Genomic DNA, 16,420 nt, shown 5'->3' on the forward strand with positions numbered 1-16,420 from the left:
TCCAACAAAATCTATACCACATTTTGCGAAAGCTCTAGCCCCCATCATCAGTCTTAAGGACATGCTATCTATTCGGTTGGCATTTTTGCTTGTTGACAAGCATCACACCTTCGACATATTCTTTGGCATCTGCAAAAAGTGTTGGACACCATATGCCTACCATCAAGATCTCTCTTGCCGTGGTCTCACTAGAAAAGTGACCTCCAGCTAATCCACCATGTGCTTGTTCTATAATCGGTATATAATCATTTTCATTTGCACAAAGACGCAAATGTTGATCTTTACCTCTCTGACACAATTATTTTCCAATAAGATCATAGTCTCTTGCTTCAGTTTCAATTGCTCTTTGACGGCGTTTACTCATATCCTCAGGAAATGTTCGGCTCGATAAGTAAGTAACCAGATAATTACTCCACTTAGGAACAAGTGACATTTGAAACAATGTTACATGAGGTATGGGTGTTTGTTTTTGACATTGAGGGACAAAAGATCGAACATATTTCCTCATAGTCGGCCAAAATACTCCAAGTTGCAAGATTCGTTGCATAGTTTGGTCTTCCACAAAGTGAAGTCCTACTATCATAACATGTGCTTGACGTAGGTACTGTTCTTTTTCTTCAGGATTAATGCATAAGAGCAATATCCCGTCTCGATTTCTTTTGTATAGCCTACCAACTAGTAATTGATACATAGCCGATTGCTCGATTAATCCGATTGTGATAGGAAGTGGTATTTGTGAATCCACTTGAGCTATTGTCATCAATGACACAATGTTTTCCGACCATCGAGGTATGATTTCCACGGAGAACAAATAGGCATCTGGTAGATCATCGTCTACCCCTTCAGGTGATTCCCCTGAAACAATCCTTGACAAATGATCTGCTCGTTGATGTGTAGTGCCCTTTTTTACAACCACGGTGAAATCAAATTCCAGAAGAATGATGAACCATCTCACTATTCTTCCTGTGCTGCATAGCTTGTTGACCAAAAACAACAAAACTTGGTGGTCCACAAAGAACACAAACTTGTTGGCTAATAGGTAATGTCTATAATTTTTAACGGCATAGATCATTCCTAATCCTTCTCTTTTGGTGGTGGTGTAATTCTTTTCCACCATTTTCAATTGTCAGCTAGCATAAGAAATAGGAAAGTCAATTTCTGCGTCTCCTGGTTGGAGCTAGTATACAACCGATAGCAAAATTGGAAGCATCTACATGTACGTGGAATACCTTATTCCAATCTAGTGCTTTCAATATTAGAGCTGAGGTGAGAGCTTGCTTAAGCTTCATGAAGGATTCTTCACATGTCTCAGTCCATTCGAAGTGTGTAATCAAGCTATACATGGGTTTTGCAATTATAGCATACATGTAGATGAATAGTCAGTAATATCCACAATGCCCCATGAAGGCTTGTACCCCCTTTAGAGTTGTTGGTCTAGGCAAATCAGCAATGATACGAATCTTCTCAATATCAATAGCTATGCCAATTTTAGACACTATATGTCGAAGAATTTTTCCTTGTCTTCCCATGAATGTGCACTTTTCAGGATTTAAGAAAATCCTATAAAGTCTACATTTTTCGAATACCTTTTTGAGTGTTCAAAATGATCAGCCTATATTGATGAATGTATGCATAGATCATTCATATATACTTCTAAGAATTCCTAAGATATTATTTGAAAGCATGGCTCATCAACCTTTGAAACGTGTCTGGAGCATTAGTTAACCCAAATGGCATAACCCGATAGGCAAATATACCCCATTCTATTGCAAAAGCAGTTTTATGCTGATATTTTGGGTCAACCAAAAGTAGATTGTATCCCGAAAAGCCGTCTAAGAAGTTGTAAGATTATTTTCTTGCAACTTGTTCTAAAACATGCTCAGTTATCGAAAGAGGAAGGTTGTCTCTAATGGTAGTTGCATTCACCTTTTTGAGATTCACACACTCGTAATTTTTCATTCTTCTTGGTCACTATCACAATTGGAGACACCCAATCTGTGTGTTCAATTTTGTAAATGAATTCGGCTTCCTTTAGTTTTTCAATCTCTTCTTTTATCTTCCTGGCAGATGTTTCATTGTACGTGTATGGTCTCTGTCTACTTGATTTTGCATCATCTCTCATGGGTATGGTATATTGACAGATTTCTGGATCAACACCCTTGAGATCCTTGTAAGGCCAAGCGAAGATATCTCAGTATTCCTTTAACAAGCTTAGCAAAAGCTTTTCTTCCTCTTCTCTTAGGTCATTCGCAATGTAAGCAGGTCTAAGCTCTTCTCTTGGTTCAGCCAAGTCTATCCTTTTAGCATTTTCAGGCCCTTCGTAAGACTCGCCTTGTTTCCGTAGTTCCCTAACAGGTTGTTTGACTATAATTTTCCGATCTTGGAGAGTATACTTTTTGTAATGGGATGGAACATGCATTACATCCTTACCATCCTCTTCCGTGGTTTCCATTTCGGTTGTGTATATCTTCTTTTGAGCTTTTTTTTAATTCTTGATATTTCTTTTTCTGCTCGACTGTGGTCATGAGTGGTTTCTTATCCTGTGGGTTTTCTTGAGTACCCTTCCTTGTTTTTCTCGATGTTTGAGACATTTCTGAGTTTTTGTTTGAAGGATATCTGCCAGTTATTCTGTCCTTGACACAATCATTTGCATCTATCTGCATCAAAAATTGTGTCGCTAAAATGTGAATCCACTCAAATGGCTCCAACAAATGTTGTGGAAAGGGTTTAGGTACATAGGCTTCGTTTGTGCAGTCCCTTTCTAGGATACATTCTTCTCGTCTGAAGCTTTCATTTTCTGAAGCTCCACACATCCAGATAGGAGTGTCTTTGTCTAGCCAGGATGGAAGTTTAGTTTCAGCCGAAGAGACTGAATCAAACTCTTGGATGGGTGTTTTCAAGACATCTCTATAAGTGTGATCTTTTAGATCGACTCGTGTTATAGATCCCACTTGCTTCAAGTACAGATAATTGTTTCCCCAATCTTGGATAAGTTGTACCTGTCACATGAAAGGTCTTCCCAATATGATTTCATAGTTGAGTTTTTTTCCAAAGTCTACTATGGCAAAAGTGTGTTGGTATTCAATTCCACAGGAATTGACTATCACTTTTTCAAGCAGCCCTAATGGTCTCTCAATGTGTCCGTCAGCAAACTGCAATTTCATTCGAGTTTGTCTAATGGCTAACTGTCCCCAGGATTCGCATACTGCTTTAGTGGCTATGGCTATGCCAGCTCCACTATCCAGTATTGCCATGGTTTCAATGTCATTATATCTCATTGGGAGGCTGGTGTTTCCTTCTTCCCCTTCATAATATTCTCAGACTTTGTTCATGGGAACAGATCGAATCTCTTTGTTGTCCATTTCATTTTTCAAAATTTTCAATTTTTTTGAGATTAACCCAGTTATCCCCACCTTCTCTAGGGTTTTCTGTAAATCATTCCATAAGTATGGTCTGAGTTTTAACAATTCTCCCAAGGTAAGATTGCATTGGATGGGTGTAGACATGATTGAATGAATGTTGTAAATTCAGCTCTTTTTACTTGTGTGGTTTTACACACGATCGATTCATCTTCATTATCTCCCAAGTAAGAAGGTAATGTTTTCAAGGTCAATGGTTTCAACATTCCTGAAGCTTCCAATCCGCAATCCCCGTACAAGGATTGTACATCCACGTTCATATCAGAAGGTAGGTTATCCAACCAGACTTCCTCTATAGGAGCCGACTTTAGAGTACGGCTCCCATCATTGATTTCTCTCACTTTTTTTCATAAGTGTCCTGGCCAGTCTTCCTCTACGAATGGAATTCCGTCTAAGGCATCTTCGCTGCCAGGCACTATAAGCTCTGGTTCTTTTGTCTCAAGGTGGGGTTCTGCCACCACATTGGATTTTTCTTTAGTGTCTCTTACCACAAGCTCCTCAGGTTTTGCAATACTTTCAAGCTTGGGTTTTTGTTTTTCCAGCATTTCGCGCGTGATTCTTATCAAATTTTGATAAGCAGCTTTGATGCTTCCATGTCTGGAGATGGATAGTTTTTCCATTTGTTTTCCATGTTTTGGCCTGCTTTAAGTCCTGCTTTAAGTCCTGCTTGGTAGGCTTCCAAGGTGGCATTAATAGGCTCAAAAATTTTATCAACTAGAATGGATCCTGCAGATTTCACGGTTGTTTCCTTGAATTCACTTCCAGTTTCTTTCAACTTTTCATGGAATAGCTTCCTTGCTTTGTCCTCGATTTCTACCCGTTGTTTTTGTTTTCTCATCTCATATCTTTTGCTTTTGCTTCTTTTGATTCTTTGAGAGGAAACTTTTGTAATTTCCGAATCATCAGAGGAGTTGTGTTTCTTTTTCTTGGCTTGGGCTCTAGTGATTACCTTGATTGGAACAATCGGTTCACTCTAATGAACTACTAGGTATCACTTGGACAACGTTTATTATGGTTTTACCCTTGTTCAAAGGATTTTTAGGACAATCTTTCGAAAAGTGTCTCCCTTTTTGCAACATTGTATGCAATAGGCTTGAATTGGTTTGAGGTTTTTATCAGACTCTGGACATTCATTTTTTCAATGATCATCAGCACCACACTTATGAAAGTTTCCTGTTCTTGGCTTCATCATGGGTCTTACCATGGGAGGTTTGACACCTTGATTAGCTACATAATACATTGGTGCGAGCTCTGGTGGAGTATAAGTCACGGGTTCCTCCATTGGTGGTGGATGTGAATTATACCAATCTCCTTCTACCATTATTGTAGATGGACTAGGCTCTGCATAGGGTGTAACAGGCACTAATGCTTGTTCATCTATGACTCCTTCAGAGTGCATGTACTTTACAGACACTGCATTATGTCCTGGATACGGAGGTTGTTGTCCCAACACATGTTGAGTTCTTTCCATACCCATTGGTGGTCTTTGAGCTTGGGCCATATTAGGCTTATATGTCATAATAATCAATATCTAATTCTCCTAAATGATTTTCTCATATTAAACCGATCATTTAATGTGGGGAAGTGCCAGGGGAGAAAAAGCTAGAATATTGGTTAAGCTAGCAGACCGGCCACAGTAGGGATCCAAAGGAGGGAAAATAGGGATCCAAAGGGGGGGCCATCTGCAAAAGAGCCATGTGCAACAATGGGCTAAAAAGACCCTAAGGTTCAGCCCATTAAGACTTCCAAAATGCTAAGGTTGTGTCCAAAGGGTTAAAGCTTAGGGGGAATTGGATGCTTTGTGTGCTCTCCCAAGTCAACACACATCCCTACACATGAGGGGGCGAGCCCTAAAGGTAGGGGATGAGAGAGAAAGCCACATACACACACACAAGCCCCCTTTACACAAAGGGAATGAGGGACACATGTCAGCTCCCTAGGCCAGATGCCCACAAGGTATGCCCAATTTCTATTGGATGACCCTTGAAGTGGACCAATGAGAATTAGTCTAGAGTAAATTTAGCCTAATTAATTTTAAAACACTTAATAAAAAGAACCAATGAAAATTAAGTCTCCTGGATGATTATTGGACAGCTTGTGAAGGGGTCCAATAGGAATTGAGCAGCCCAATGGGCTACTTAATTCCTATTGGTCAGAATGGGGAAAGGTCCAATGGGGATTTAATTCATTTAAATCAATTAAGTTTAATTGATTAAGCTCTCAGAAAAGGGGAAAGGGGGACACATGTCAGAAGGCTATCACTTATGCTGCTTAATAGCCATTGGCTGAGCTTGGCATTGTCCAATAGGGAGCCTGCAAGAGTAAATAGCAAGGGGGCTCGCCCAAGAGAGAGAGGGGGCTGATTTTTGCAAGGCATTATCACACACACACTCACACAATCTTATGTGTGAAGAAAGAGAAGACTATCTCTTCCCAAGCTTTAATGGAGAGCTCATCACCTACTCCAAGCTTGTGAGATAGAAGCCTACATCGACACACTCTTGGCTTGTGGATGCAAATCCAACCAAGAGCCAAGCTTCAATGCATGCTCATCTCCTTTACCAAGCTAATTACTAAGCATCTTTCTCGTAAGATACTCCTTCTTCCTCTCAATCTACTCTCATACCCTGCTAGCTCTCACCATCTTCGAAGGTGTGTGAGGTCTTGGGTCTGAGAACGAGGATAATTAAAGTTGTGTTTGCTAAGTGTTTTGCTTAGTGCATGAAGCTTTCATCTTCATTGCACTAGCTAGTCTTGAAGAAACACAAAGAATTGTATTGTACAATGTCTCTCTTGATGGGAGAAACCATAATACAAAGCCTTTTGGAGGGGGGACCGGCTCCATGCAAATCCGGTCCTCAACTGTTGTCATTAATTTCTCTCTCTTTTGAAAGTATTGTCGATGCTATCTAACTAGATGTTATGCTTTTTGTTGCTCTCTCCACCCAAGCACTCTTGTAATTCTCATTAGGAATCTATTCTAATGAAATGCTCACTATGTTCATGCTAATTTCCGCTACACATAAGTTTTTAGACCATTAAATGTTACATTATATTGTACATGGGTTGTCCTTGTGGCCTCATGGGCACATACTGAACATTCCCATCATACTTTGGTCTGGAGTAGCACTCGTGGGTCTCATGGTTGGTCCATTTACCCTCAATTGCAGACCATTTTTGTGGCCTAATTGGTTGTCCTTGTGGAGGTATCCCCTATCTTGGTCCCCTCATAGGTGCTTTTTGCATGTTGTTCATCGTGTCGTTCATCCTTTTAAGCATACCTTCTATGGCTGAGAGTGGTGTTGCAACAGCCATTCCTACTTGTGCTGGTTTAGTGGATGCTATTTTCCCGCTTTGGTTATCCTTAGGGACATCTTCTTTGTTGAAGATTTCGCAATTGTCTCCTAAGTCAATAGCATCAGACACACACGCTTCTAGGGTTGTATGCTTTTTACTATAGAGTATAGCATGAAGTTTTTTGTTTAGCAGTCCCTCCAAAAACAAAGATACAAGTTGTTCTTCTGCAGGTATCTCCAGCTCTGGGCATCTGGCAATGTATTGTTTCATTCGAGTTGCACAATCCTAACAGGCTCACTATGCTTTTGTTTAAAGCTGTAGATTTGAGCTACCGTATTATGTTTGATCCCCGTTTTGGAACAAGCAGCTACAAATCCTTCAGCTAATGTGTCCAAGTCCATGATTGACCTTGGTGGAATGTTTTGGAACCATGTCAATGCTTTTCCTTCTAATGTCATTCCAAACCCCTTGAATTGAGTATGGATATCAAATATACGCTCTGCTCTTAGCACTTGCTTAAAGCTTGATAAGTGGCCATATGGATCCCCTAATCCACTGTATTTTTTGACCCATTTCTGAAAATCAGCTGGTCTGACGCGTCTGTTTGGTTCAACTCCAAGTCTTTTGGCAGTTGGTCCTGTTCTGAGTCCTTCAAACAAGTCTGTTGGAAATAGTGACTCATGTAGCCTTGGACTGGCCTTAGTGTCACCCGGTTTTCTACGTGATGAGGTGGTTTCTGGTTTCTTCACATTACTCTCAGATGATCTCTCATAGTGTTCATCTCTTGGAATTATCTCTGGTCCTTGTCCCAATATCCAATCCCGTATGGAATACCCTTGGTATTTGGTTTGTTCTACCTCCTCAGGAAACATCATAACAAAGTTGTTGTTATAACAATCCCTAAACAGGTAGGCTGGTAGGTCCGCTGATCCCTTATCTTTGATCTTGAAGATATAGATGATCTTCATGGCCGTTAATTGTCCTGGTTTGGCATGAGAAGTCCACAGAAGATCGTTTATGTTTCTGTCTTCCCAACAATAGACCCTGATCCTAGGATTATCCGTACTAAGCCGTTTCAAAGGCTTCAAATCTACTTGATCGTATCCCTCAAATTCTAAAGTTGGTGGTCCTTCTTTTGCTGACATATCTGGGATTATGGTGTTTACTTCCCCATTTGTCTATCACGTTGGGTTTTTGACTTGTAAATACTGAGTGTCGTTTCGATCCATGTACATTTTTCCTTGTTTGTTTGCTCTAATCTCTTCTTCGAACTCAATACCATGGTCATCAATGCTGGGCTCCATGACGGTTAGTCTTCTAAAAAGATAGTATATGCTTATAGCGCATTGTCGTTCCGGTTTCTGAGTGAGTCGAGTAAGAAGACATTTGGATGTTGAATCTGAAAAAGTGTCTGAGACTTCTTCAGGACTTGTGTGCAAGGAATTGCCTTGATTCACGCTTTTTTCGATGGATACTCTAGTGGAGGTTTCTCTGAGTATGCTTTGATTTCCTAGTACACGACCAGATGTAAGGTTCATATAGACTTATGAAGCCCTAGATAGAGTACTCACCTTTGGATTGCCTTGTCATCAATTTCCACTTGATTCGATTGCCACTTTCCATCAAGCCACTGATTCCTCGTCTGCAACCTGATTCATGTACAAATTTGATCAAGTTAGCTATTCTTCTATAAAGACAGTAGAGTTTTTGCTAACTCTCGTGATTGGTCTCTGTGTATCACTTCAAGTCGAGCTATGGGAGTCAAAATTTCACTTTCAGATTCGACTTAGCAAAAATCAAAGGTTTAATCTGTAACCTGGAAACTGAGTGAACATGTACCAATTTTGATCCGATTGAACCCAAAATTGCCCAGTGGCTTTATATTATGTTGGTCTAACACTAGATAAGTTCAAAAGTCAAAATTGATGTCTCTGGATAGCAGAAGTAAATAATCACGATTATTTACTTTTGTCAGTTTTTTGCACTTTTTTGATTGGTTTGGCAAGTATATAACTTGTTAAAGTCTCTCGACAAGTTTCAACAAGTTTGGACAAAATCTGATCAAGTTTATCAACTATTTTGTATCCGCAGACTCTGATTTCAAGAATCTGGCTTAAGTCTCACTTTTGTGACTCAAATTTCACCAAAATTGATTTGTGAGGTCTACTTGATGTGCTTGACCTTGTGGTATACTCAACTTGCAAATTTCTCAAGTTTTGAAGCAGATGTAAACAATTGCAATTATTTACTCCAGCTATAATTTTGTAACTTTTTGCCCAACTTTGACACAGATCTGTTAAGCACCTTAAGTTAAGGTCACTAGCCAAGTTTCATCAAGTTTGGACAATTTTTGGTCAAATGGTCATCAATTATCTGTCCGTAGACTAACTTTGCAATTTTGGTCACAATTTTCAATCTAATGATCTAAATCTTATCAAATTTGGTTTGTGGCCTTATTACAATATGGTAAAACTAGTGGTATGCTGACTTGGTCAAAAAAGTTGAAAAATTGGATAGATGTAAATAATCGCAATTATTTACTACTGACAAATTTTTGCACCTTTTGGTCAACTGAGCATGTACTCATGTTTATCACATCAATATAAGCCTATAAATCAATTTTCACCAAGTTTGGACAAATTTTTCCCAATTTACACCCAAGTTTCAAAAAGTTAGCAAACTTTAGTTTTTACCCAATTTTTTGCCAGTTTAGTGTTTCCAAATCTCTTGGGCCTTTACAAAAGTTGTTTGTACACATGCATTGAGTCAATGGTATGACCCTTGGTCAATTTAGAGCAGAAAGTTAATAATCATGATTATTAACTTTAAGCTTGAAATGAACACTTTTTTGCAATTTTTCCAAAGACAGTCTTTATATGAGCTATTTTAAGCCTATGAATCAAGTCAAAACTTAATTTGGCCTAAAATATCAAAAAAAGTAAATAATCTGAGTTTTGGCCAACTCTTGAAATTTTTACCTCGAAGTGTCTTTGAGCTTACCAACTAGTTCAGACAACTCTTAAGCTTACTCTCCAGTCGGATTGAGTGGTTTCGAGTCTTTTCGAGCTATTTCTAGCCATAGACTTGAAATTCTGTAACTTCCAATAACAACTCACACTTGATTCTTTTAGAGAGAGCAATGTTTTGAAATCCACTTCGGATCCTACTTACCCTACTCCTAGATTTTCATGCAATGGGGTTGTGGAAAGTGTCTACAAACACTCGTTTTCTTGTGTTTTATGTTTTTCTAAGCACCAATCTTAAGACTTGTCTCGTCTACCAATCATTCTCAAAATACTAATCTAATTCTACAATCTTACAATCGTACAGGCACTCAGCAAGTACGATTACTTCCAAGCTACCTCTAAACAGCAAAAGACGACAATCTTAAGCTATGCGGTTTCTAAAAGAATGTTTTGAACTCAAGGCGAACCTAGAGGAAGTTAAAGGATAACTTCACAAGACGCTCGTGTTTTTCCCTAGTTTAGGTCTCTTCGATCCCCGGCAACCGCTCAAATACGGGACGCATGTCTAACCTCACCATCCTATCTTATTGCAGTATTAGCAAGAACCATGATTAATTTGTCAAACCATGGGACAAAGTTGACTCGACTAGTGCATAGAGGCTACAAGAGGTTGTCAATCTCTCGGAAAACAACTAACAACTCGCATCTAACTCAAGCTACACTCAAGTGACTGAAATCACCAAAAACCAATTGCACATCGGCAAACAAATCACATCCATTACAGCATCAAATGACATCCAAATGTAACAAAACTTCTAGGATAAGTTTATACGACCTAAGAATACATACTTATGGTCTCATACTCGACTTTAGGTCAAGTTCCAAAATCGCGATTATTAACAGCAGTGGAATTTTGACCTAGTCGTTTTCGACCCAGAATGCATCTAAATGCTTAGCAATGATGCCCCAATACCCCGCCTATGCTTAGTTTTTGATTTAAAAGTGTAAATTCCTAGTTATGATGAGATTAGGCCGCGGGTCAGCGACGCCAAAAGATACAAAATACTATGAACTGTTTACGTCAATGCGTAGAGCTCTTACCTGCGGTTGCAATGCAACAAACGTAATTGCAATGTGACAACCGGGGAGGGAGTAGGAAGTGCGAGAAGGAGAGGAGTGAGCGCTGTTAGTTCACGCTGTGTATTTCTTATCCAAAACTTATAAAAAACTTACAAAAATTGGCTTTTATATCTTAGCCAAGGTTTTTGTGTGGTCAAAACTAATAATCTGGAGTTCTACCAAAGGTGGGTAATGACTAGCTGATACAATCTGGAAGCTTGTAGCCCCGGCTCATTAATTACAGAGTTTATTTGAGAATTTAGGAATTACTATATTCTTGATTTATCAAAATAATAATTGTTTTACAAAGAGAACTCCGAAAAATGGTGTCCGTGTTAGCTTGCTGCTAACAGAGAAGTAGATACTTACTTCTATTGGCCTACCATGAAAGTGGACATACAAGAGTATGTTTCAAAATGTGTAGTATGCCAAAAGACCAAGTATGATAGAGGGAAGCAACCTGGATTACTCTAGCCATTGCCTATCCCAAATTCTCCATGGGAGAGTATATCCATGGATTTTATCTTTGGATTACCCAACTCTATTTATGGGAGTATGAGAATATGGACAATACTTGACAGATTTAGCAAGCAAGCACACTTTATTCCTGTCAAAAAGACTATTAAGGCACACCAAATGGTAACTCTCTCTTCATATCACAAATTTTCAAACACCATGGATTACCAACATCCATCGTGTCAAATAGAGATCCTAGAATGACCAGTAATTCCTAGAAAGGTCTCTTTGAAAATCTAGGAACAAGATTGAATTTCTCTTCAGCCTGATGGCCAAAGTGAGATAGCCAATCTTATGATACTCGATCTACTAAAGACTTATGTTACAGAAGTAGATCAACGCTCACAATGGGAAAAGTACTTACCTCTTGTAGAGTATGCCTACATTACTACCGTATATACTTTTACGGGAAAAGCACCTTTTGAAATAATTGAGGAAAGAACTAAAAGTCCCTTGCTACTTAAAGTACATGGGAAGATCTTTGCTGCCGATGAGTATAGCCATGACCTACAAGAATCTTTTCAAAAGATTAAGGAGGCTATATCTATCTCTCAACAAAGGCAAAACGCTGCTACTGACAAGCACAGAAGGGCCTTAACGTTTAAAGAAAATGATTGGGTCTTACTGAAGTTTCCTAAGGCTCGATTGAGGCAAACGTCGTGCAAAAATTCTACGGGCCATCAAAAGTATTATGCTAAGCTAGCAAAAAGATACTACGATCCTTTCCAAATCTTGAAGCCCATCAATGAGATGGCTTACCAACTCAAGTTTCCCAACCATTGGCTCATACACAATGCTTTTCATGTGAGCCTACTTAAGCCCTACAAAGGAGAGCCACCAAGTGAACCAATTATTGAAGACCCTCCCAAGGTTGAAGACCAAGAAGAGGTGCTACAACCCGAAGCTATCCTTCGGCATGAAGACAAGGTACTATGACATGGTAAGATTATCCGATAGTATCTTATTAAGCTCAAAAATTATCCTTTTGAAGATGCTAGATGGATGCAAGGAATACATCTTAAGGATAGTATGAACCTTGTCAATGCTTACAATACTACATTAGACTAAGAAAATGCACAAACTTTTTTCAAATGATCACTGTTTTTGTCTTATAAGACTAATTCTCTTTTTATTGTGCACAAATTTAAACAGTATGCATGCTTAGAATCATGTTTCTGATGACGACGTCTCTCAAACACCAAGTAGGATTTGTCACTCTACTTTGGGAGAATGAAATGGACTAAGGAGTAGACATGCTTACGACAACTATGTCTCCCAAGCACCAAATGGATTAATCGTCCATCTTGGAATAATGTCGTAGGCTAAAAAGGGATCCTATATCCTCTAAGAAAGATTGACTAATGACTAAGGATTTATCTCTTTCTACCTCGTAGTCGAGGACGACTATGATTTCAAGAGAGAGGTAATGTCATAAAATCTAATATCTAACCAACCAAATGATTTTCTCATATTAAAGTGATCATTTGATGTGGAAGAATAAACAAGAACAAGGGTTAGAATATTGACACGTGCGTACAGATCTATCTCACCACAGGGCCAATGGTAAAGGGGTCCAAATGAGAGATGGTGTGTCAAAGAGCAAGTCTAGCTAATGGAGCTTAAAGACCTTAGGGTTAGCTTCACTGAAGACCTCCAAAGGTTAGTGTTAAAAAGTCCTTTGACCTTAGGTAAGCTAGGGTTGAGCTTGAGGTTGGAACCTAGTCCAAGCTTAAGGTGCTTGAGGTGCTTCTCGTGCTTGATGACTAAGGTGCTTGTCATGCTTGCTGATTAAGGTGCTTGACGTGCTTGTTGACTAAGGTGCTTAAGCTGCTTGTTGATTAAGGTGCTTGACGTGCTTGCTGATTAAGGTGCTTGACGTGCTTGCTGACTAAGGTGCTTGAGCTGCTTCTCGTGCTTGCCGAATAGGGAGCTTGAGGTGCTTGTGGGAACACCACCCAAGCTTGAGGTGCTTTGTCATGCTTGCTGACTAAGGTGCTTGAGGTAAGGCGTGCAAAAGTCAACCATCAATCCCTACAAGGAGGGGGTGAGCCCTACAAGAGGGGGGATGAGAGAGAACACACACATACTCACACAAGGCAATATTTGTACAAAGAAAGAAAAGGGACACTTGTCAAGTTCCTCCTCATGTTGCCCTCATGGTGTGCCTACAGCCTATTGGTTGACCACCCAAGGGGTCCAATGATAAATTAGTACATTTAATTAATTGTTTTTGCATTTACCAAGTCCTCTTTCTCAAAGGGGAAAGGGGGACACTTGTCCCAAGACTAATATGCTTGCTTGGTATGACTCTTGCTTGTGGTTCACTAGGCCTGACGGTCCAATGAGCTTCAAGCATGAGCTACAAGGGGGGGTCGACCAAAGCAAGTAGGGGGCATGCTTGGGGGGTTATACTGCCCCCCCCCCCCCCCCCCCCCCCCCCCCCCCCCCCCCCCACACACACACACACACACACTCTCATTGTGCATTGTGCAAAACGCAAGAGCTCCCTCTCCTTCTCCAAGCAAGTAGAGAGGTTGAGAGCCTACACCAACACTCTTGGCTATGGAATGCAAATCCAACCAAGAGTCATGCTTCAATGCTTAAGCTTGCCATCTTCTCCATCTTCATTAATATGCTATTATGTATGCTAGCAAGAAGAGTGATGATAAGTGAGAAACTAAATCTTTTTCCTATGAAATGTCTCTTCTTACTCTTGCCTACCCTCATTCCCTGCTAGCGCTCTCCACCTTCGAAGGTGTTTGAGGTGTTGGGACTGAAGAGTGGGATAATTAAAGCTTTCCACAAAGTTTATGTTATGCTCATGATGCATGAAGCTTTCCATCTTCATTGCATCACTTCGGTCACAAGGAACACAAAGATTGTATTGTAACAAGTCTCTCTTGTTGGGGTAAACTATATTACAAATACCTATTGGAGGGGGGACCGCCGGCTCCACATAAAGTTTATGTTATGCTTGGGATAGTTAATGCTTTCCACAAAGTTTATGTTATGCTCATGATGCATGAAGCTTTCCATCTTCATTGCATCACTCAGGTCACAAGAAACACAAAGATTGTATTGTAACAAGACTCTCTTGATGGGGGAAACTATAATACAAATCCCTATTGGAGGGGGGACCGCTGGCTCCACGTAAATCCGGTCATCAACTATTATCATGTTCTCTAAACTCTCTCTCTCTCTCTCTCTCTCTCTCTCTCTCTCTCTCTCTCTCTCTCTCTCTCTCTCTCGCTCTCGCAAAATGTTGGAGCCCAACTTATCCAACTGTTGTAATGAGCCCACCTTGTAAAGCCTATCAAATTCCCATTTTTTATGTCAAAGACGTCTTATCATTTTGATCCACTTATCTGGGTTATGTAAAGATTAATCAGCCACTCAGGACCCAGATGTGTTTCCACTTTATAATTATGATGAAGAGAACCCCATGTACATTTTTGAGCTAAGGTGACTAAAGTATAAAGTCACCTTAGAACCATTTTTTAAATAACATTTGAATATCAATCCTGTGTCGTACGAGTCTGAGAGAGTGAGAGAGTGAGAGAGAGAGAGAGAGAGAGAGAGAGAGAGAGAGAGAGAGAGAGAGAGAGAGAGAGAGAGAGTCTTAGCCTCTTCGCTACGTGCTTCTCCCTCACCGGATTCACGACGTGACCACACCATCGCGGTAGCCTCTCCGAGAGCTATGCGCCCACGCCACGCATTCCTTCCTCGAGTTTGTTTTGCTTGTAAGTAGCACAAACAGTGTCTGTTTTCAACAATCAATTGCTTTATGGAATGAGTGGGAGATTAACTACACGTAGATACTCATAGAATTAGGTTTCGCACACTTTTAGATTATGACCTGTGAGTGTATCACGACTGTATTCGAGATAACTAGGGTTCAAATCTGGTGAGATTAGACTTATAGGTAAGTATATCCTATTGAGAGGATGGTGCCTAGTAAGTTTGATGCGATTCCGAGTTCATTTGATGTGTAAACGGTGTTGTGAGCATTTAGGGATAGAGTGGGTTGCATTCAACAAGGGTTAATGATTGATGCATCATAGAAGTGCGTATGTGTAGATTGGTCTCATCTTGACACGCTAACGAGATTGCCTCTGTGCACCTACGGGTTAGTCGTGTTGTTGGATGATAAGTATGTTGTCTGTGTCGTGCTTATGAGCATGAACAGGGGAGTAGTTTTGCCCTAAACATTGGTGCCGCTTCTAGGGACGCAAGACCTTAAGTAGGGAGATCTACGTCACTCGTGTGATGGTTAGCTTACTTTAGTTTCGACTAGAGAGAGCTTAAACTTTTAGAATAAGATCCAGGATAGAGTATCCTGAGGTCTAGTGGATAGCCAGGAAGCCTGTGTCTTCCCGAGGGTCTGTGACTAGTTAGATTTAGTTAAGTAGGATAATGTGGAGCTATGGTTTTTTGGTTTTGAGTGCTTGTTATACTTGTGTAGATATATAGTAGAAAAACGCTGTTAAAAATGCAAAACAAACAAAAAGAAGAAACAATAAGGCTGTTTGCTTGCCTTGAAAGCAAAACCCACACCATATACCCTTTAAGGGGGTGAAAAGGGTAGAGATTGGAATTTAGGATCCAACACTTGAGAAAACATAAAAATTGCAACCAAAACCAACAAAAAGAAACAGGTGATTGCCATAAGAAAACACTAAGTGAACCTAAAGAGGCCAAGAAGAGATATAACCATTAGCCTAGGGTAAACTGACTGTGTCATGTGGTACGACTGATATTCACAAGCTTAAGATGAAGTGTCATCAAATTTGCATCACTTTAAGTGCATTTGAGTTGTGAATTGCCATAGAAAAGTGAAATTTGTGAAGTGCTCGAGTCCAAGGTCAAAATAAGTCCAAACTTCATAGAACTTGAGGGATAGACTTATATGGGCACAGAGAACACAACTGTCCAAAAATAAACAAAAAATCAAATCCCAATTGCTCTCTGCTGAGTCTATCGCGATAGACTGATGACTTTGGTGACTGACTAACAACTGGAAAAACCCTTTATACCACAGGTTTAACACATCAATACAAGGGTACTCACAAAAATTGAGTGAAACTGAACACCATCTTGACCACA

This window comes from Adiantum capillus-veneris, chromosome 14 (genome assembly GCF_014529385.1).
Source record: "Adiantum capillus-veneris isolate H3 chromosome 14, ASM1452938v2, whole genome shotgun sequence".
NCBI classification, from domain to species: Eukaryota; Viridiplantae; Streptophyta; class Polypodiopsida; order Polypodiales; family Pteridaceae; genus Adiantum; species Adiantum capillus-veneris.